This window comes from Poecile atricapillus, chromosome 3 (genome assembly GCF_030490865.1).
Source record: "Poecile atricapillus isolate bPoeAtr1 chromosome 3, bPoeAtr1.hap1, whole genome shotgun sequence".
NCBI lineage: Eukaryota > Metazoa > Chordata > Aves > Passeriformes > Paridae > Poecile > Poecile atricapillus.
In genome coordinates, this window is record NC_081251.1 from 62,557,118 (window position 1) to 62,579,998 (window position 22,881).

At 40.8% G+C, this 22,881-nt stretch overlaps 1 protein-coding gene across 8 annotated transcripts in view; it reads left to right on the forward strand.

The window, feature by feature from the left end:
• Positions 1-22,881, forward strand: part of HIVEP2 (HIVEP zinc finger 2) — a 136,791-nt gene that overhangs the window by 61,489 nt on the left and 52,421 nt on the right. The gene's annotated exons all lie outside the window — the stretch shown is intronic.

Sequence of the window (22,881 nt, forward strand, 5' to 3'; positions counted from 1 at the left end):
AGCCATTTTTTACACAGTGCACCCAGACTGTCTGACCATGAGGAAACGAAGTTCTTAGGAAAGAGTTTTGTTCTTAAAAATACACACTCTTTTTTGTTTGTTCTGCATTCAGATTTAGATATACATTGCTTGGCTTGCGTCCTACTGACCTGTTCACAGGCCCACCTTCTGTTTTGTGGAAGATGTAGGAATATGATGTACACATATGCATGAGGCAGAAGCTTGAGGCCAGTCTCCAGGCAGAGATAGTGATTTTGTATCCAAAATTGTTCCCACCTGGAAAATAATTCTAAGAAACCACAACCAAGTAATGCGCAGGATTACTTTTTCTGAAAACAAATCAAATCTAAATAATGGCGCTCTGCACTTTTGCAGAACTGTCTACATAAGAAGCTGAGAGTGAATTAGGAACATTGATGAAGCCTCTATTCTGTGAGGTGGGTATGTGTTTTTTATTATGATTTTGAAAAAGCATAAATAATTCAAACCATTTGCCCAAGTCCAGCCACAGAACTATTTAAGAGTTGGGAACAGAGTCCAGAAATTTTCTGCCATGGCACGTGTTCCAATCAACAGTTACAAATAAGGTCTATTGCCCTTCTCTGGAAGGAAGTGATGAGTTTTTGCATTCTGTTAGTGTTTCAAGTGTCTCTTTTGATTTTTGATTTCTGACTAATGGAATAAGTGACTCTCACAGATACTTTTGCAGTGGCCTTAGATCAAAGTTTGGAGAGATAACGGTTTGTAATCGGGGAGCCAGTGGTATCAAACACGTCCACTGGATCCAGGCCAAACATAATCTGGGGCTCAGAAATGTTCTGTGCCTTTCATTACTTTTTCATTTTTTAGCATTCCGTCATGGTCAGATGCACCAGCAGTCTTTTAATAAATATCCTTCCATATTCAGACTTGCAGCTCAGGTTTGCAGGCCCATGGGGGCTGGATTATTTGAATAAGTCTGAGAAGTGAAACTGAACATTTGTAGGTGCAGCAGTTACAGGCAGCAAATCTAGTGAATCTTGTAATTTTGACAACCTTCGTTATTACAAGATGCTGCATGCAAAACCGTCAGCTCTCCTTGCCCTCGGACTGAGCAGCTCAGATGTGGACCCTCAATGCTTCCTGGTGCCAAGGCTGGTTGCCCAACCCTGCTCGAGCATCCCCATTCCTGGGGAGCTTGTCTTGGGCAGTGACCTGGAAAACCTCTCTCTTGGGTTCTTGGCTATTTGCACCACTTTCCCTTTTGGCATTGTGAGGTAAACCCTGTTGAGTGGGATTCTGCCTCCTGCTTCATGCCATTGGGAGCCTGGGTTTGCTGTGGCAAGAAATAAATCGGGATTGGAATTTTCTTTAAACTGGTGTTCGTTTTTAAAAGCCTATTTTGGAATAAATTACTCTGACAGTAAGTACCAAAATAGGTATTGATAAAATATGAATTTATGCATGCCAGCATTTATCTCTTTTGTGTCTATTCACAAATACATACCAAAAATTGACTCTAGCTCCATATGGCTCCCAATCTCTTCCCTCCCCCGGCTGTCAGCTTCTCCTCATCTGGATGAATAAAAGGGAGCAGAGTTCTGGGCCATGAACTAAAGGTGGGTGTAGCAGAAAAAGTTATATTGAATATGTTTCCTCTGGGACATCACTGTGGCTCCTCAAGTGCCTCTCAGTTTGGATGGAAAATGCATCAAAAAGGTGATGCGGTTTGATGCCAATCTTAGTTTCACACTCTGAAAAAGGAATGAAAATACTCAGAGGGCGAGTTATTTCTGTGCTGATTTGCTTTCTGGGCAGCAGTGGTTGTGTAAAAGCTATTGTTGTTTCAGAAGCTTTTCAGTACACATTATGGCTATCAATTAAAATCACTCATTTTTTAATCTGAAATTTTCACTTGACTGAAGCAGAGATGTCAGGCCTGCTTGTAATATGTTCAGCAGGGCTATAAGGAGGTTGAGACACCTCCATTCCAAGATGTTCCATTATCTGAGTGTAAGCACCATTTATTTTGCTCAGTTCTCAAGTGTTTAAATTCAAAATCTGTGGTGAGATTTGTAATACATCATTTGATTGAAATTATGCAAATCCATTGCCGTAGTGCAAAATGATGTGAGATCTTTGGGAGGGAGAGCACCCATTTCTTCTGCCCTAAGGTATCTGGAGGTGAAAGGCTTGAGTTTCCCATGGCACAGCTCACTGCCTCACTGCCCACGCGGCACTGCCGGAAAACCCACACTGCTCACATTGGCGTTTTGGTGTCAACCAACTCCTCAAAGCCTCCAAAATGGGAAAGTTATGATCCAGTACTAGGTGTTGTTGCCATCAAACAATGATCCCAGTGTTACAGGGTTACCTCGGTTTCTGGTGCTGGGTGGGCGGGAACCCAAGTGGACTTCAGTTGTTGATGTTTTTCCTAAGGGAGCTGAAATGATCACAGCTGATTCGGAGGCTTTTTATCCAAGATTGCTTTCTGTCACTTCCTTTAGAAACCAAACACGAGCCCACAGCTTTCTGTCCTGTTAGAACATTAAGTTTTGTTGTCTAATTCAGAGCAGTTAGATCAAGTTTTTGAAAAAATCTAGAGGAATAAGAAGACAAAGAAGCAGCTAAGGAGGAGCAGAAGACAAAAGTGGTTGAAAGAAAATTAAGATTGCAAAAGATTCTGAAATCCTTTACCTCTCCTCTAACTGGGACAAAACCTTGACAACTCTTAAGCAGTATGACATCTTATTTCAGAACATTTTAAATGTTGCTTCAGTTTTATTTTGCATATTTTTATGTCATGAAGGTATTCCAGCTGATCTTGTATGTCTTGTTAAATTGTAATTCTCTGAGTAGCACGATACCATCAAACTCTTAGTATTGAAGTATCTTGTTTTATCATGAGGCCCATTATATTCATTTATCTTAATTTAAACCACAGACAAAAATTCTATATTTTACTGAACTTTTCATTTCTATCAAATTGGTATGTTTTTCTTTCAGGAAACCCCAGTATGAAAAGTTTGGATGAGTTACAGTTTTAGAATTTTTTTTCAATTCTTACTATTCAGTTTCCCTTTTTAAAATGAGTAAAACGTGACTTCTTTTATTGTCTATAAGTCCCACAAATCCCTAGAATTACATATTTATGAAAGCATAGGATTTCAGTACAGATAGGACTGACTTTCCATTTCTGTGAGAATGTTTACAGTTGAATGGTCTCAGGAATAAAACTGAAGCTTTTTTATGTGTATGTTTTGTGAATGCAAAACTTGCTCATGCTCTGAGCTGTGAACCAAAAGCTTCAGACTGAGCCAGAAGAGAGGAAGGAATTTGTCTGCTATACAGCAAAAGGAAGTATTTGCTGTGTTATTGAAGCACATGGCCTTTTGCCATCTTTGATAAAGTATTTAAGGGTTGTACACCCAAACTCTGCTGCCCTCTTGACCCATCATTCATCACTGGCTGTAGATGAGGTAGATGAGATGCAGCTCCATAGGAGAGCCATTGTTTCAGCCCCGCACAGTTCCTCAGAGAGCGGAAGCTGCAGACAAAGCAGCTCCCTGTGATTCACCACGCTGCTCAGCCTCCTGGCGTTTTTTCTTTCACCTATACCTTTTCAGGTCCTGCTCTGTGCTGACCAAGGTGGAGAGGCAGCCACATGATGAAGCTGTGGGATTGATCTGCTTTCCACTCAGCTTCACTGGGTGCAAATGACATGAGCGTCTGGGATTTTTTTTTTTTTCTGTATGGAGAAGAAAAAAGCAGATACAATTATCACAGCATTTGCCTTGGCAATGCATTCAAATTTATTCCCCTTTTGACTATTCAACACTGTTGATAGATGATGCTTAAAACGTGGAATTGCCCATAATTTTTCTAGCACACTGTGAATTGCCCAGTCTTTTTTTTCTCCTCTCTGTTAGCAGTTCTGGTTACAGAGATGCCAGCATCCCCAGTAAGTATGCTAAGAATGTAGAGTTATACTTTGTACTGCTAAATTAACAGACAGGAATAGTCACACCAAACCAGATTCAGCTCCCAGACGGGAAAGCGTCTCCTGTAGCCCAAATTTTAATGACTTCTTTTACATGAGAAATTTTCACCAATGTAGCGTGCTGTGTGATTTAAAACAAATGCTATCGTCTCTCTCTGTTGGTGAAAGGTAACTTGTAGAAAATACAGCTTTCTTCGTAATGACCAACTGGGGCTTGGAAATGTCTGGACATTTAGGTAGGCTGATTAATTAGGTTAACCTTTATTATCTTAAACTATTTAAATTTAAAAAGATAACTTTAGTTTAGAAAATATATTTTTTTTGAGCACTAGTTTGAAGGATCTGATTCTTACTTGAATCCTCTTAGCTTTAACATACCTGTAAGTGACAGGGGAATGAGTCCTAGCTGGTTAACAACAATATCAGAAGAGTTAACTTGGATTATTGTAGGATGTGGTGCAAAATATTGTCAGACATTTCTGCCTCCTGACTAGGAAGGGTCTGTTCATGAGATGATGGAATCCATGGTCTTTGGCAGTTTGCCTGTGCCAGCTGGAATATTGTAGGAGATTCTGGCCCCCTGCAAATTTTAACAATGACTGTATTATGATGAAGTGATGCAGAAGTTTTATGATTTGTTTAAAAGAAGAGAAAGGGTCTTCCACTTCCTGTGAATGCTTTACCCAAGAGACAGCGCAGTACATGGCCTGACTTGTCCCTGGAACTCCTTTATGTTTCTGCCATCAAGTGAGATGTGCAAATGCTGGAAGGAAAAGTTAAAAGAGATGTACGTGGGCATTTGGACAGAAATATACAGTTCTCTGTAGCTGTACCAGACACTTTAAATACCCTACCTCCCAGTCACTGCAGCTGCTCAGCCACTGAGGAGATACTTTAGATGTCATTACTTTGTGCTCTTCTCCAGTTCATGGTATTTCTAATTTTGAGTGCACTATATTACCCTATTCCTGTTTATAAATCTTTTAAGTGTGCACATTAAAAAAGTAATTAAATTGTCATTATAATTTATAGTATGCCTGAAGTCAATCACCTAATTAAATGGAAAAAGCAGAGAGGTAGTAGGTTCATAAGCATTTATTAAGTACTACAGTATTAATTATGCAGGACTTTTGAACCAAGCAAAAGAGGAAGGAATGGAAACACCAGTCTAAAAAGGCTTTCCATTGCTGGCCTTCTCAATTTAATAATGTGAGACCCCCCCGACCCCCCCCAAACCTCAGTTGGCAGGACAACACTAATGCTTTCTTTTTGTTAATTTTTAATGAAATTATGATGGGGTATTTTTATGACAATCACTTGCAGCATTTTCCTGTAATATTTTTGAAAGCATAATTTGTCCCCATGCAGGGGCCTATAAATACACGAGTAGAATTGAAGGTACATTTAGAGTTATGGTTTGGGGTGGATTGTGCCGGAGCAGACTCTCGGTCGTCACTCCTCAGCATCTCGGGCAGGGAGTGGAGCCTGTGCTGGCCCCGGGGGCTTGGGGGCTGCTGGAGGTAAGGGCTGAGCCCAAAAGGGCAGGTTGTGAGTGGCACTAGGAGAGGTCAGGATTGTAGGGATAGTGGGGACATGACAAGGTTTGCACTTTGTTTGCAACTGTTCTCTCACCTCCAGCTGCAAATCCGTGTCACTTGTCTGACGGTGGAGGGCATGAAATGCTGGCTCACCCTGCGGGACTGGGGTCAGGAGGAGGCTCCCTTAAGGTGGTAGACTAAGAGATGCATTATATTAGTGAGCTTGTGAACCAGGGCTGTCTCACTGTGCCTGGTTTGCACTTTGCTGCATTAGATGAACTGCCTGGAGCAGGAAGATGAACTCGATGGAGCAGAAGCCCTAGAGTTAGGATTCCTTCTCTTTTGCTAGTTTGTTAAAAAAATTAAAAACTCTGGTAACACACACACACACACTGAAATAAACTTGCCTGCATTCTATGTTGTTTCCAGGATCTTCATTTCAACCTCAGTGACCTTTACACCTGAAAATTAGTCTTTGAAACCTCTCTTTTAGATAGCAGGGAGATCTAATCCATCAGCCCAGGCCCTGAGCCCTGGATGCACTGAAGCAGACTGCAGGCTTTAGGGGAGAGAGAGACTGAGCAGCAGAGGCAGCTGCTGTGAGCATTGCAGCAGCGGTCCATGATCTCCTGCTGATCCATCGGCCTGCAGTGAACAAAGCCCAGCTGGTTCTTGGGAATACCAAAGCAGGCAAACATCAGTAACAAACCAGGACAAGCCCCAGTAAGGGGTTTGCAGAATCCACAGTATGCTTTGCAACTCAATTGGATATTGATGGTAAGGGATACAGTGGAATCCTTGGAAAGAAACACCTATGCTTTTTTACTGCAAAAATGGGCAGCAACAAAAGCTGGTTCACTAGAGATGGGGCCTTTAAAAGACCTTCAGATCACAGGTCTTTAAAAGAAAAGATGACCAAAAAACCCACTACTGTATAAATGGACAGGAAGGAGTTAGAGACTTACCTGCTTGCCCTGTCATTATCAAATTGATTTAACACATTTGGAACCTAACTGCACAGGTATCAGTTTATCTTGCAGTATATAAATAGGAAGTCATTGGCAAAACCTAATCACAACATAAAGGCAGCATCTGAAAGTTAGACCTGACTTATCTGAAAACTGAAGAACCAGGTCAATAGCTCTTTTTCTGGAAGAAATTGAGATTATGTGATTGGAATACAAATCCCCACTGAAGACCATTTCTTCTCACAGTCTTTAACAGGCTGAACTGAATTGACAGTGAAGATGACCATATTTACTTTGTATAGGTATTATATGTTTTATACAAAAAACATTGAGTCTGTTTGGCCATAAGCACTGCAGGATTGTGTACCATCTTCTTCAGTACAAGGATGGAGAGGATTGTACACTAAGGCCAGGTCCAGCAGCTGAGGTTGCAGCATCCCTTTTCCTTGTCCCACACACCCCCTGAGTTGTAGGCTTGCGTGTCTTGCTGGAGGGAGACCTGTGGCTACTGTTCTAAACCTGTTTATTGCCGTAATTAATGTTTTAAACAGATACAACTGGGATTCCCTTTGCAAGAAAGACAGTGTTTTACCTTATATGGAGAAAATTAAATTATTGACAGCTCTTCATCCCAGAACTCATAATAACCCTATAATGAGCACAGTCATTATGCTTCAGGTTAGCACTGCAGCAGTGTTATATAAGGAATGTAACTTGACAGTTGTCTGGGGATAATAATTATATATATTATATATATATATCATATATATATATATATATATCTCAAAGGTAGTGGCCTAACCAAGGTCTCAGATGACATAATACAAGTTGGGTTATATAATTCATTTTATGGTCAATAAGCTTATCTTCTAAGCTGCATGTTGGAAAACTTAATGCTTGTCTGTTTGTATCAGACTTTACAGCTCTCTCTTTAATAGAGAAATTGCTCATGCCATGCTATTGTAATCTGTTTTCAGCTTCTCATGCTGGCTCTAGGCAAAGGCTGTCCCAGCAGTGGTGCCCTCTCTTTGTTGAAACAGTGAAAAACTGGGAAACCCAAACCTTCCGTGTTTTGATTCTGAAAACAAGTTGGATGAGTCTTATTGCAGCCCTTTGAAGTAACAGCAGAGCAGAGCTGTTCAGATAGGCTCTGCCAGTCTTTGTGTCTAAACAGAGGAAAATAAGTCTCCTCTTCATGTGTCTGTAGCACTTTAGGCATGTATTTTTGTTGGGAAAATAGACTTGTTTTATGTTACAGGCAAATAATTGATTTTAAGTCCCAGATATCATGTTACAGTGACACACCAAATGAATGCTGTATTTTAAATCCACAGTTGTGGAAATTGCGTTTTCTCAGGTATCAAAACCAGCACAGGTGTTCTGTCACAGATGGAGAACTTGACCACCCTGGTCTGTCTTTATGGGTTGCTCTGACATCACTCAGAGGGGTCTGTGCTAGGCATTGGCGGAGTTGGGACAGGTGGATGCTTGGTGGCACATGCCTTGCACACACAGCGTGTGACTCCAGGCAGATCAGCCAAAGACTCTTTCTGTAAGCATGAGGAGGCCACCATCTTCTCCTGTGCTCCTGGACCTCCTCTGTGTTGGGAGCACAGGTGTGTCACATGTATCGGTGAAGGGTGTTACTTAGAAATCTAAGAATATGGGCCATGATTGCAGACCAGGCATACCAGAAGTAGCTTTTAAGTTCCTGCTGCTGGAATTTAGTGTGGTCTCAACAGCCTCCAGATGTTCTGTGTAAATATTCAGGTAATCTTGGTGCTGATGTGGCTTCATTCTCAGCAATCCCTAATGGAGGTGACATAAAGTTATGCAGGGAGGTAACACTCTTTGTTTGTGTGGGTGGAAGTTCTCTGGAATTATAGGGCACATCCTGAAGAAGAGCGGTATTAAATTCCAGCTATTTCATTAATCTGAGTATTGATCTTGTATGTGGGACTTTCTTTAGGTATCTCTTGGGAGAACAATATTAAATTTGAAAGAACAAATGCCACTATAAAGCAGGGAGCTGTGCAATGACATATTTTTAACTTCAAGCCTCATAAATTAAATTCCTAACTAGACTTGGTACCAATATTTAAAATTCTCTTCAGTCCACAAAATCAAAGAGCCAAGGGGCAACCTCAATTCACAGGACTCTTCAGGAAGATGGAAAACTCCAAAATCAAGCTGAGAGTGTGAGAAAAAAATCTAGGTACGTTGGGTCTGGAGAGAGCCCAATTGAGAGCTTTAGGTGCACATATGTATCTGCAAGGGCTGGAATGAGCAGGGGAAGGTATTTTTATATGCTGCTGAAGAGAAATTGGGGGGAAATACTGTGGTTAAACTACAACAGGGAGTACTTTGCTCTAGGCTGTTCGATATTGGAAAGGGGTTACTACTATACAACATCTAGGTCAGTGGAGCAAACTGCCATGGGAGGGTGTGGAGTCAGTCACAGCTCGACTAGATAAGTGACTATTATAGGTGACCTAGAATGACCCCTTTAGAGGTGGCTTCCATCCCAAATATTTCTGTGAATTTTGTTCTCTTCAGATTCAACTCTTGTCAGACTGACTTGTTCTTTCAATTGGTATATGAATTATTACAGCCTTATTGACAAAAAAGCTCTCTGCACTAAGAACAGCATGTAAGATAAAAATATGAGCAATATTGCATTGCATTTATTGCAGATGTAAAATGCCAAATAATTATTACATAAATTCAATAGTGTGTTTGTGTTTAGGGATAATCTCTGGAAATTGGTATTAAAAATAAAAATATCTTATAAATATTTAGGCTATACTTAAAACGTTTGGGTTTTTTTCTTAGAATTATACTTTTTTCACAGGAATGTCTCCAAATTTTAAAGATAGGAAATTTATAGAATTTTAGAGAATAATCTCACACAGGAGATGAGATACAATGTGTCCACATGATCACATGAGCTACATCTCTTGTGCTACAAATGTCTGCTGTGGTGCAGGGGAAGGTTTAGAGGACCTACAGATCAGTAAGCTGCTGCATGCATGTGTTTGTATGTATGTGCATACCCTTAAGTAATAGTGTGATAGTCTTACTCAACAGTGACTGTAGTCAGTGGAATTTTTAATTGAAGACACGTTTTCTTAATGCCAGATTATGTTTTCTTTCATGATACTACATTGTTCAAAAGCAGGCTCTATTGTTAAGTAATTAAAATTGATGCATGGGCAAAGATTCACTTTCATCCACAGGAGCAACGTGATGTATAGCTAATCACGCCTGGCAGGGAAGAGCATTTCTCTTTGGTCTCAATCCAGGTTTCATTGACTTTTATGATATTTGGATCAAGTTTTCTAATCATGTTGTGATGATCTGCAAACCCACTGAGGACTTCGTTGCTCATTGCCAGGACTAGCTGTAATGAAGTGGTATGAAAAGCAGTGGAACATAGGTGCCAAAACTTGCATCTTGCGGTTCAAGTTAAGAATTTTTTTTGACTTGTCAGAATGAAAGAAATGGAGCAGCCCCAGCAAAGTTATTTCTGACTCCTTTTACTTATCCTCTTCTAATCACAATTGAAACTGCTTTAGGGTTGGTGTATTAGTAAGCAATCCTTAGAGAAGTGGTGAGCAGTGCTTTACCTGTCCTAAGGTCATGCAAAGTTCATCAGGCTCTGCCTGGAGCCTCTTCCTGAGATCTCATTATTCTGCTTGTCTCCCATGAAATAGTTCTGACAGAAAAAAATAGCTTCTTTTCATTGAGTGCTTGCTCTTCTATAAGAGTATAAGTAGTTTATGGTGGTCACAAAGGTTCTAGAACAGTGCAATAATGGTTTGGGACATAACTGACTAAATTTTAATATATCTGTTGTAGCTGCCTGAATCAGAATTGATGGCATTAATCTCTGGAATGCTCAAGTCGGAATTTGAATAATTCTTTGGAGATGTAGAGTTCAGTAGGGATCTGTTTTGTCCTTTATTTCCTACCTTATCACTTTTCTTAACCATTCATTATATCTGAGTTTCTGAGTGATCACTATGGTTTGTTGTGCCTTTTATTCTTTATGAGAAGCCTTTAGCTTGATTTCTTATGTTTCTTAATAGTGGCACTATGTTTTCCTGGTAGAAATATTTTTTTTGGGCCTTATGTGTTAACTTTGTTATCCAAAAGCATTTTTAACTCCCGTGCACCTTTCTTATCTCCTTTCCTAGGGCAGTTTTTCCTTGGTTGAATCTTCTATAGTCAGAGTGGCCTCTCACCATTTTGCTGGTTCTACTAATTTTTAAGTGGGAGCCCTAACATAAAATCAAACCTTGAGGGTTTAAGGGTACAAGTTTTGTTGAAATTGGCACCTTATACTCCTTAGTCTTTTGCTTGCAGCTGCACCAAAGCTCAGCTGAATGCAGCAGAGAAAGCAAAGGTAGTCTAAAAACCTGTTTTGCCATTTATCTGTTTCCTGGAGCAACCAGGCCTTGAAGATACCATATGTTAATGTGAAACATCCTCAGAAACCAGGTTAAGCTAATCCCTGCCAGTCTCTTTAAGTCAGCCAGTCTCTTTCTGCCATTTAGTGTTATGGCATCTGTTCTGGCACCTAGCTTTTGGAGCACAGGCATCAAATTTAGTGTAGGGTCTGCTCACCTGCACTATCATATGTGTTTCAAGGGTCAGTAATTTTTTTCTTAAAATATATTGCTTTTTAATGAGCTTTCTGGGAATTATTAAAAAGGCAATTTAGAGAGGAATTGGTTTAGTACACTATTTGGAGTCCGTACTTTATTCTTTCTTGTCTTGAATATCACAAAAGGATATTCAAGGGGGTACTTTGTCTACAACAACATTCATGAGCTCTGAAAATTCAGGATAAAACCTGTGTGTCTGCTCTGAAGAAATGAGTCTTCTGTCTAGTACCACATCATAGTTAATTTTTATTTAGTGCTTTATGTTCAGTAGTGTGTCTGGTTAGCTTATTTCTTCAGCTATTACTTTAGTGATGCAGCAAGTTAAACCTTCCATCTTGCCTTTTCTATAACTCTTTATCAGTTCTTCAGATCTCAGACAGTGGACAGGAATTGCAAGGGACTGCACAGGTTAAAGATGACCCTCTGCCCATGGGTCATCATTGCTTACAGGCTGGAGATTACTACCCCACCACCCTACCTTGTCAGGAGAGCTGTGGAAGTGCTCTGCTTCTTACTCCAGACAAAGCCATCTGGGTTGGCTTTGGTTGAAGGTCAGTGGCGGGCTCACACTGGATGAGGTAGAAATGTGAGCCTTCAGCCAGCATGGAACAAGTAGGGACAGAAGGACCTTCAGCTTCTATAGCTAGAGGAAGACGAGCTGTCACAGCCCTTAGCCAACAACATTTTCCTTTCAATGAGACGTGCCGGGATAGCTTGGATAGCTACAAGCTTTTATTTCATATTTTCCAACATGATGCTGAGGAGAAATTCTTGAAACTCTTACAGAAAAGTATACCAAAACCTGTCTTGTAACTGTCCTTGCAGGAGCTTTCCACTGGCCTCCAAAACCTAGCCTTTTATCTGATGTTATTCTCCAGGCTGTTGATTACATTTTTCAGAGCTGCAGTGTGCTCAGTGATGATTGCGTCAGGACTATCAGTTGTTATTTCCAGGTCCTCAATTTTCTTTGCAACCTCCTGCTGTTTTAATCCCAAACCTTCAAGCTTCCTGTCTATGGAAACCATAGTAGCCTGGAGTAAGTCCAGCCTTCCAGAAATAGGTACTGTATGTTTTATAAAAAATTAGATAATACTGGGTGGCCAATGACTGCAGTTCTAGACATTGTCTAACCAAAGGCAGGTAAGCAAGTAAGCCCTTTTAACAGGCTAAAAACCATGTATGAGTGTGCTGCCAGATCCTTTGCTGGTCCTAATTTCTTCAAAGGCATGTGAAAGTCACTTATGAGAATCACAGACAATAGTCTTAAAATCTTAAATCGCTTAAACAATGGTGACCAGTAGGTCATACCATATAGCACACCTGGAAAATAACTTTTCACATAGCTCTTGAAAGCTATCTAATAAAATTATTTTTAAAATACATCTTAAATCAGTTTTCATCGTTTTGGTGAATTTGGTTGTTTTCTTGAACTGCCCACACAGTATCAGGCACTTGGTTTGGCGTAATTTTCCCCCCATGTCTCAGTACATCATTGTGCTCCCTTCTCCATCCTGGGAGAAGGCGGTGCCTGCAGCAGGCAGCAGCACCAAGCCCAGTGTCTGCTTCCCCCTTCCCGTGGCTCTGGGGAAGGGTGCTTAGCCCGAGCTCAGCCTCACTCATGTGGGCAGGGCCAGCTGGGTGAGCCTTCTACAGAATGGGGGAGGAGCAGGAGCTGGGGTCAGTCATGGGAGCACTGGAAACTTCTGCTTGTGGAAATAACATAACCTTTCTGATAAGGGCACGTGTGGTCAGACATTTTATCTCTGCATTTCTGCAAAAGTGCATGAGAAGGTAAGATTCCCAGTAAGGGCAGAAGCCAGTATTGAAGCCTTTACAAAGGACTTCTTACTCCGGTCAAATGAAGAACATGCCTGTTTTAAAGATCACTGCTGTCTTGGCCCAAGGTGTAAAAGGGCATGATCCTTGACTTGATCTCTAACACGCACAAAAGCTCTCACTGTGGATACACATAGAACAAGCCTTCACTTTCACTGAAACACTTTTAGTGTGTTGGGTGAGGAAAGATGGACCTCAGGAAAAAGCTGTGCCAGCAAATAACATAATTTTGCTGGTACGATTGAGGTGCTGGGAACACTGTCAGTACAGTGTGCTCAGACAGCTGCACCAGCAGAGCTATCCTATTCTGGATACAGCCTTGTCTTCTGTTCCAGTTTGTCATGCATGATTTATCTTTCTGTCACCTCTTCAGAACCCTAGGCACCTCTCAGCATAAAAAGAAATTAAAACACAATACAGATGAGTCTGCTCTGTATTGGAGTCTTGACCTTTAATATATCAGGTTTTCATATTGCAGCTTTTCCAGCAAATAGGCTGTCCTACAAAAACAGAGGTGCTTTAGTGATCTGCAGAGGTCCTACCTTCGCCATACTTCAGTTTTATTTGCTTTCACCTACCAGCTCTCAAGCTGCCTGAAATGCCTGAGAAGAGATAAGGTTTTCAGATTGCCTGCGAGGTCATAAGCATGAACTCCAGCAGTCCAGCAAGGCAAAAAATTATCATTAAAAATCAGAGAAAACAGCCTGGCAACCTGAGTATTAGAAGGATTGCTTAATGTTTCATCCTGTTTTACCAGTTTAATTTTTATCAGCCTTTGGGGTTTATGTTTTCCCCTTGGTGCTCTCATTACATTTTCCTTCCCTTATTAAAGAAAGTGTTTGCATCTTACTCTGTGTCTGCATTCCTCTCGAACAGAATGGTGCATTTCTCCAATAGCAGCTTTGCAGTCAGACCCCTTAAATCAATAAACCATCATAGTTAGTTGTTGAGTATACCAGATCTGAATTTTAAAGATTCACAGTCACACTTAAAATACCTGATGTAAATTTTAAGAGGCATCTGAAGAATTTCTGTACATTGCAGTCATAAAGCTTTGCCAGTTACCTTTTGACCAGATCACTGTTTGATTGGGTTTTGGTCTCATGTTTTTCTCTGCAACTATTCATGGTGTTGGTGTTCGGTTTTTTTCTCCAAGAGACAGACAACTCTGTCTTTAGAGAAACAAAACAACTGTGTCAACAGATGGGAGAGAAAATACTGTGTCTGAAATAGTGCTAGGAATAAACCATGTTAAAAATAGGTAGTCTTGCCACAACTGTTTCTTTGGCCAGTGTGGAAATCCTTCTTTCCCATACTTGCATGTTATCAAAACTATACTAAAATCCTACTAGAAAAGCTGCCAAATAAACCTACAAAAACATCGCTAAAACAATAACTACCCTTTTCCTGCCTAATTTTAACAGTCATGCTAGTAAAAGAGAAAGACTAAGGAAGTTGTGCTACCATGGGAGAGATCTGAACAGTGCCAGGGACTGACCCCTGGCCAGCAGCAACTAAAACACAGCTCTTTCACTTGTGGCTATAGATTTTATTGATGTGACCTTCCTCTCCCCTCCTAACACTACTAGCACAACACCAGAGGTTTGTCAGAATTTTGCCCTTTCTTAGAAGTGTTTCTGCATTCCTAGGCTTGGAGAAAAATAATTTTCCCATCCCACAAAATATCTGGGGAAAACCCAGAGCAGTTCTGCTAACAAGTTGGGGTTTTTTAATAAGAAAACTCTTTTCCTCTCCAAAACTGGAAAGCAAACCGAGCTACCCTTAGCTGTGACTATTACCAGCAGAATTACAGCTGCAGTTTAGACTTTGCATTTCTGTTTTCCCTCTGTTGTCTCACTTATTTTTTGCTTATTTTATTTTAAGTTTGTCTCCTTGCTTTCAATTGCCTCTTCTGTGTCTCAATTTATCCAATTTTTGGGGCTGACCAGCCAGTTCAGCATTATCACTGTCCTAATGGCTGTAAAGAGGGCAGAGAAGCCCTTCACTGCATGAGTTTTTTTCCGTAATGCCTCCGTGTTTTCTTTGGTCCATTTTTGTTTGTGCTTGGTGCTCCATGTTGTGTCATCTGGGAAGAGAGAAGATGTTTGCCTAATGTGTATTTTTCTGGAGTTTTTTAATTTCTGAAAACATTTATGCAGTTGGCAGCACCTTTGGGGCAGGGACAGATTGCAATCTCAAACACAGAACAAGTCAGTGCGTTGACAGCAGCTGGAGGAGCGGAAGAACAGGTAGAGCCTGGCCCTCAGCGATGCCTTCCCCACATTCCTCACAGCTTTTTTCTATTGGGACTAGCTTGGGAGCTTGGCAGAAAGCAGCCTCAGGCAGCAGAGCATAATTTAGGGCAGCCCCATGGTATTTGTAATTGATTCTGATATCTGCAAAGGTAGATAAGGCTCCTTCATCTGGGGAGAAGGGCAAAGGCAGGCAAATGGTGCAGCCTGCTGCTGGGCATAAATTCCCCATGACTGGTTCCAGCCCTTTGCAACAGGCTTTTCCTTTCCCACTTGTCTGCAGTCGAGGAATGCTCCTGGGGATCTGTGCTTGGCTGGAAGTTGTCTCTGTTAGATTAATGTTGCTTGCAAAGACAGAAGGAAATTTAAAGGAAAAGAATGGGTTTCAGATGATGTTAGAGGCTGCCCTGTTACTTCAGTCCATCAAGGGAAGAGCCACATTCCTTAGCAAAGTATTGTGTTTTTTATCCCCACTCTTGCCACATGAGGAAAATGTAAATGAATAGTCAAAATGCCCATTATTTTTCACTCTTCTTCCAGTAGATAAGAAAAGCTCTCAATTCACTCTGTGAAAAGGCTCAGTGAGGCTCATCAGCAATGTATGTACAGAATATCCTATGGTAGCTTCTTACCTCATTTTTTTGTGTTGGCTCCTGCCTCTGTGGTCCCCGCAATCCATGAGTGGTATGTATATGTCTGTATATATATGTCCACTCCAAGGATATGTCCCATGGCCTTTTTAAAATTTGTTTTTACTTAACCAGGCTATGGATGAGTTAAGAAGACTAGTACTTTACATGGACGAGTGACAGTTTGATTAACAGCTGAATTCTACCTTCTTACAACCTGATGAGCTCCAAAGGAAATCAAGGAAAGTTTTGTGCAACATCCTCACTCTGTGAAAAAACAATATTCAAAAAGATTCACACTAGCTGTTCACTTTTGACTTGAGTACATGGTTTGCTTTGCTGAATTGACTTTACTGATTAGAGATGGAATTAAGCATATGCTTAAATGACTTGTTTAGCTGTGAATGAGGTTGCGTAATTTCTCCGCCAGAGCTTTCTTCCCAAATCAGTGATAGTAGGCTCAGGCCACAGTGACAGAGAGGTGATGCAGTTGTAATGGGCAGGATCATCCAATTAAGACTTATGCCCTTGGTATTGTAAAATGACATTTTGCTTCTTCATTACTGCCAGTTTCAAATTATGGTGGTCAAGTGAATATGGTTTTATGGGGCAAGTATAGCAAAATATTTTGCTTCAACTGTAGAAATACATAGCTAAGAGCTCTCATGTGGCTGTGTCCAAGCTAACTGCTGTTACACTGCCTTGTTTTTCAGATTCTTTCATTCTTGTGTTGGACACAAAAATCATTAGAAAACATTCACTGGCAGCATTTAATAGCATATATTTAGAACATGAAATAAAGAAGCCAGACATTGGTGATGCACCATAATCTTTTAGTAATTTGTTTAACTCCACTCCTCCACACATGCAAGAGAATAAAATAGAAGTTATTAAAATAAAATTGATTTAAAAAAAATAAAAACCTTCACATTTGTGATTATGTAGGGTTTTTTTCCCTTTAAAACGCCACCTATTTTTCTTTTTCTCAGAGTCAATGGTGATCGCAAAATGTGAAAAATTGCAAACAAAACTAAGGAGAAGTTCAAGTTAGCTGTGGAGCCAAAAGTGTGATTCAGTAGCTGAAAATATCCCTGCGCTTCATGCATCAAACTCAAACACTGTGCTTTGGCAACGCCCCCTGGATTAGAAGCGGAGTTTGAGGTCATTCCTCCTCCAGCCTGCCATGTATGGATAGGGCCCACGCTCGTGACAAATTACTGGCTTGCTGAGCACACCCCAAGAGTGGTGCAGAGGGATCTTGCCTCACTGAGGAGGACCAAAGACTTCACTGCTGCCTTTCTCTTGGTAGTCCTAAGACCTGGAGGACCAGAGTGGAGGGACTGGGAGAGAGGACATTTTAAAAAGTCCCTCTCTAGATGTGTAGGGATAGTGAGGTAGTTTCCTTGTAAAGAGGTCCCATGATGTCCAGCAGCAGTGCTATAAAAGTGTGTGCTCAGAGATGGTTTGGTGGCCTGTTCAGATTTTCAAGACAAATGATCATCTGCCAGTGATGGTGTTACGCTGGGGCTGCCAACCTGAAACAGCAGTTATGTAATCCTGTGCTGTACAAGTTGTCTCTGCAACTGTCCAAGACTGATCCCAGCTTATCTGGTCTAAATTCAGACTGCCTTGAGTGCAATCTATACTTTTAATTAACACCAGACTCATTGAGCTCTTAGTTTTATTTTATAGGGAACCTTGGCTTAGATTTTACAGGTAACAAAACTCTGTAAACAGACCCTAGGTCCTTAGATTGTTTTCCCTGCTGACAAAACTCTATTGCTCACAGACATCCCACGTCCCTCCTGATATCCTGCATGGCTGACCAGTTGCCAGCTTCTCAGAGACAAGTTAGCTTTCACCTACTGCTGAGATTGTCTAGCACTGTGGCCATTACTCTGCCATGGGCTTGATGTTGCAATGGTCTTTCCATGGAGATGGTTTTGACAGCTCAGGTGATTGCCATGGTCTAGGGATACCTGCCATGTTGCAGCCTACCTGCTTAGTGGCCTTAATGACCACTTAGTGCCTCTGCCTCAGTTTCTTCATTGTGCACCTTGCTGCATTGTTTTCCCCAATGTTTTCCCAAACCCATTGGGTTTTTTTGGGTGTCATAGCAGGGTAGTCATTCAAAGAGAGAATGGAAGCCAAGGCCACTCAGTGTGGGAGGTTCCTCATGCTGATTTTGCCAAAGTGTGTTTTGCCAAAGAGCGTGTTTGGATCCCATGGAGCGGGAGCTTTACCTAGAATCCTATCTTGGGCTTGGCCGAGATCTGATGTTTTCATTTTCCCGGCCTACTCTCGGAGGATCGCCAGATGTACTCCCATCTTCATGCCAGCTGCCTGCACAAACAGCCCTCTTGGCAGCAGCAGGCTAGGCACATGGCTTGAGCAATGTGTGTTTGAGGACACCGTGTCAATTGTCAGCTTGACCATTGCCTAAAAGCATCAAGCCTGGTTAGTGAGGGTGCTCGTCTCAGCTGGCAGTGTCTAAACTGTTATTTGCTGTGAGGTTATGGACCTATACTTAGGGGGATGTGCTCTTGCTAATTTAGCTCCTGGCTGAAGTGAAAAAAAGTAACCCAAAATCATAGTTTCAGTGGTGGCAGCAAAATAAGCTCCTGTGCAGATTGGGCTCTGAAGATAGAGGAGATAACATAGAGAGGCTCCGAAGAAGAAGTTAGGCTCTTGGTTTTAATAAAGTGAATTACCTATGTGTAAAGTAAACAAAGTTCATAGATGTTCCATTTAGTTAAATTTTGTTTGAATTGCAGAGCCTGAGAGACAAAAAAAACAGCTCCACTAACATACATGCATTAGTAAATATGTCTATTTTTTATTTATATAAGTTGTATAAATATGCATATATAGATATATACATATATTTATGTGGATAAACACATACGTATGCACATAATTTTATGCATGTACAAATTTGAACAAACTGAAATTTTACAGGGATTTCTTGGTGCTCTTTGCATTGAGATCTGCAACATGGTGTTAGCAGGATACCAAAATGAAGAAAAGCTGTCTATAAAACAAATTTAAATGGGCTATCATACTCCTACTGAGAAAATTGTGGAAAACAAAAGAAGCATATATACTGAAAAATAAATCAGGCTTCAAATCTCTTCCTGTTTTAATAATGAAGACAAAAATGTTTACAGCATAGAGACATTTGAATCAAAAAATAAATTATATGCCTTTTACTTTGGAAGTAGCTCAAGATTTGATCCATTAATTTTATCAAACTGGTTGTAGAAAAACATATTTCTGCAGTATCAGGAGCTGCCAGAACGACCTGGAACTAAGGGGGCAAAGGTAGAGTTGCTTTAAGTATTTTAATTCATCTATTCAAAGATGATTTGTGGGAACACATTAAGAACACCAGTAAACTAATGGGAATAATTTTCTTCCACTTTTTCCAAATTCAATTGCATATGGTATGATTGCATTTGATCAGGGCATGAACATCATTTCACAGATGATTGTCTTCTGGCATTGATCATACAAAGTCAATTTAAAGTATGACATTGCTTTTACCTTCCTCATGTCAGGAGACTTTTTTGCTTCTAGTCTTAGCTGGCGTAGCTATCAAATTGTGTGTATAATAAATCGTTTTGTTTAGAGAGCGATAACTATAAAATATTGCCCATTTGGAGCAAAAGTGCTGTGATTGAGATTGATGCCTGGAACTTAATGCATCATAGCTGCAATCAAACAAATTTTAGGCTTCTTATTTCTCCCATTACAGAGGATAATTCACAGAGTTCTATGGACCTTCTGTGTTTTAAAAGGAGAAAAGGAGCAAAAAGAAAAATGAGAAAATGAAAAAAATTAAAATATTAAAAAATCCACTCTGTCTGGTTTCACCCTCTCTACATATTACAGTACAGAAGTTTTTATGGTCAATTCATTGCATTAAGTAAGAAAATATCTATAAATAGAGAATTCATGCAAGATGGTTTAGAGTGGGAGATTTGCATATAGCCCCACTGTTTTGAGTTACCAGATGTGAATTCAAGTGTTTTGTTGATGCACTGCAGAAGTGTGCACATTTTTATACCTGTATTGCCTGGCTCTTTTTTAGTACAAATTATTCTATATAATCCTGGAGCCTGGCTGCAACTCAATGGCACCTTACAGACCTGGTCAAAGTGAGGCTTTAGGTAAATTCCCAAACCATGTTAGGTTACAGTCTGTGCTGGAATTCTGTCTTTTGCAAGACAGTTAAGGAGTAACACAGTCATGGCTTTATTTGCCCTTTGTACTCTTGAAGCAATATCACCTGTTTACTGTACTATTTCAGAATATTTGAACAATTAACAGTAAAATATTATCCAGTTGCTTTCCAAAAATGTTAGTTTCTGATTAAAATACACATGAGATTTCTGACTTTTTTTGCTTTGGAAGGTGCACAGGAATCTATATCCTTGTAAACCCCTACCCTCAACAGACCTTACTGTGTCTGTTTAACAAATACATAAGAAGTAACATAAAGCAAAGAGTCTGTTGTTGATACATGGTATTGATTCATTCTTATGGTCAGATGATGCAGATGTCTCTGTTACATTTTTGTTTCACCACTGAAGGTGTAGTTTTACAACTAGAAAATGATTACAGAGATTGCCAAGGCTGCTAGCAGTCTTTCAAAAGCAGATGGTGTAAGAGTCATTATCAGAGCACTTCGGCCTGTGTTTCCAGGTCCCATGTAAAAGGCTATTCCCAGAGTGTTTGAGAGGCAAAGTTCAAATTGAAAAAGCTCTTCCAAACAGTGAGACATGCTGTGATTTTCATACTCTCATTTCCCTTCTGATGAGCTTGTCTATTCATAGTCCCAGTGGCTGGCAAGCAACTGCAGGAGATTAAGAGAGTCATGACCAGGTATGACCAAATAGAATCACAGAATCATTTAGGTTGGAAGTCCAGCTGTTAACCCAGCACTGCCAAGTTCATGACTAAGCCTCATCCCCAAGTGCCACATCTGCATGCCTTTTAAATACCTCCAGGGATGGTGACTCAACCACTGCCCTGGGCAGCCTGTTCCAAGGCTTTACAACTCTTTCCACAAAGAAGTTTTTTCCTAATATCCAATCTAAACCTCCTCTGATGCAACTTGAGGTCATTTCCTTTTGTTCAATCATTTGTTAGTTGTAAAAAGAGACCTATCAATTTATAAACACTAGAAAATTCTCAGCAGTGATGCTTGCGTTGCTGTCTGTCTTTCGTGGGCAGGCATTGGAGGCACATTAATTTTCTTCTGAAGCAAAAGAACAAAGGATTGCTCAAATTTTTATTAATGCAGTGATAAAAACAAATTAAAAGTTCCTGGTTTTACTATCCAAACAATAACTCTGTGAGCTTTAATTAGGCAGCATAGTCCTGTTTGGTGACACGTGTGTTGTCTGGGCTTGGTAGAGACTGCAGGTTTTCTGTTCCTTCAGACCATGTCCTGTTTGCTAGAGCCAGTGCTGCTGAGAGATGCTAGGTTAGTAAGGAGATGCACTTCTACTGCCAGGACAAAACCCTGCTGTCCTTAACCAGATCTGGGTTTGGATAATATTTTACCTCCTTGTAAGTAATGATTAAGTTTCTTAAATACTCAGAAACTGATCCAGCCTGAATTGACTGCATCAGATGCTAGAGTATTCTTTGAAGAACCATGCTGAAGACAGTGAGATAACCACAGCAAGAGGAAAGACATTGGATCCCATCAGTTTTGACCTAAATTAAGTTAAGGCAAAATGGAATATAGTGTTCCTTATGGATTTCAATTTAAACCCTCTCTATGAAGTCAGAGCAGCAGGAGTGTGGTTTTGTTCCATAAATGACATCGCTTATGGCTTTATTCTCTTTTCATGGAAGTCTTCTTCTGCCAGGGTGCCATAGAGAGGATTGAGTGTAAATGAGATTAAAACCCCTTGTCTTTTGGTTGCAGATAAGATAAACAAGTTCATGATGCATATTAATTAAAAATAACTTTGTTCAAGTGTAGCTAGCATCACTAAAAACAGTTCAGCCTGTGGAAGTAGAGGGGGATCTGCTTTAGGGCTGGAAGGTGTCCATGCCACACCAGGGGGAGGATGCTACAGTCCAGAGTACCCCATGGTCCTTCTGAAGGATGGGAGAATAAGGACTCATGACTTCTTTATTGCTTTGCTTTGCTTTTTTGGCTGGGACATTTTTCAGGTCAGTTGTAAGAGTAGTGATTGTAATGCTGGCCCTGCTAAAAACAGAGTTTTGCCCTTGAGTAGAGCTGTGCCAAGGTTTCACCAACAGATTAAAACCATATTGGGCCGTGTCTGTTCAAAGGTTTAGAAGTGATTCCTGGCTTTACACCCAGACAATTTCCTAGAAAGCTGTAGATTGGTGTGATAAAGCGCCAGGGGCTGCAGCCAGAGCATGTGTTATTTCATATACTCAGATGCCTGTATAGGCTGCTGTTGACATTGCTGGTCAATAACACATTATCATTGCTATTTGTTTTTGTTGCTGGTAGCAAACATTGCAGGGGAAAACAGCATAAGTGTATCTGTTTTGCTTCCAGCCAGTTCCAGGCCTGCTTTACCTCTCAGCTTTTGGCACCCTGTTTCTACTAGCTCACATCTGTGCTCTGGTAGCTGTGGAACACCATGTGTTGCCCACCCCACAGAGGACAGGCTTTCCCTGCTGGAAGCAGAGGGAAGTTTGCTTTGGCTTCAGGGTATGGTATGGTCAGGCCACAGGCACAAAGCTGCAAGTTAGGTGTGATAAGTTTGAGATTTTCCTCTCCAAGTCCTTTGACACGCTCCTCTACCATGACTTGTGTAAGCCCTTGAGGAGCACATACCTTCTTCTGATCACCTGAGATGGTAGCCAGCCAGGGCCCAGTGACACAGCCAGGGCAAAAGAGCAGGAGAAGGGGTGACATGAGCTGCACTTCTTGCTGGAACCCTGTGCAACCCTGTAGTGCTGCCCTGTGCAGGAGCACATCTACCTGGGGTGCTCACACTTGTTGCGACCCATCACATCA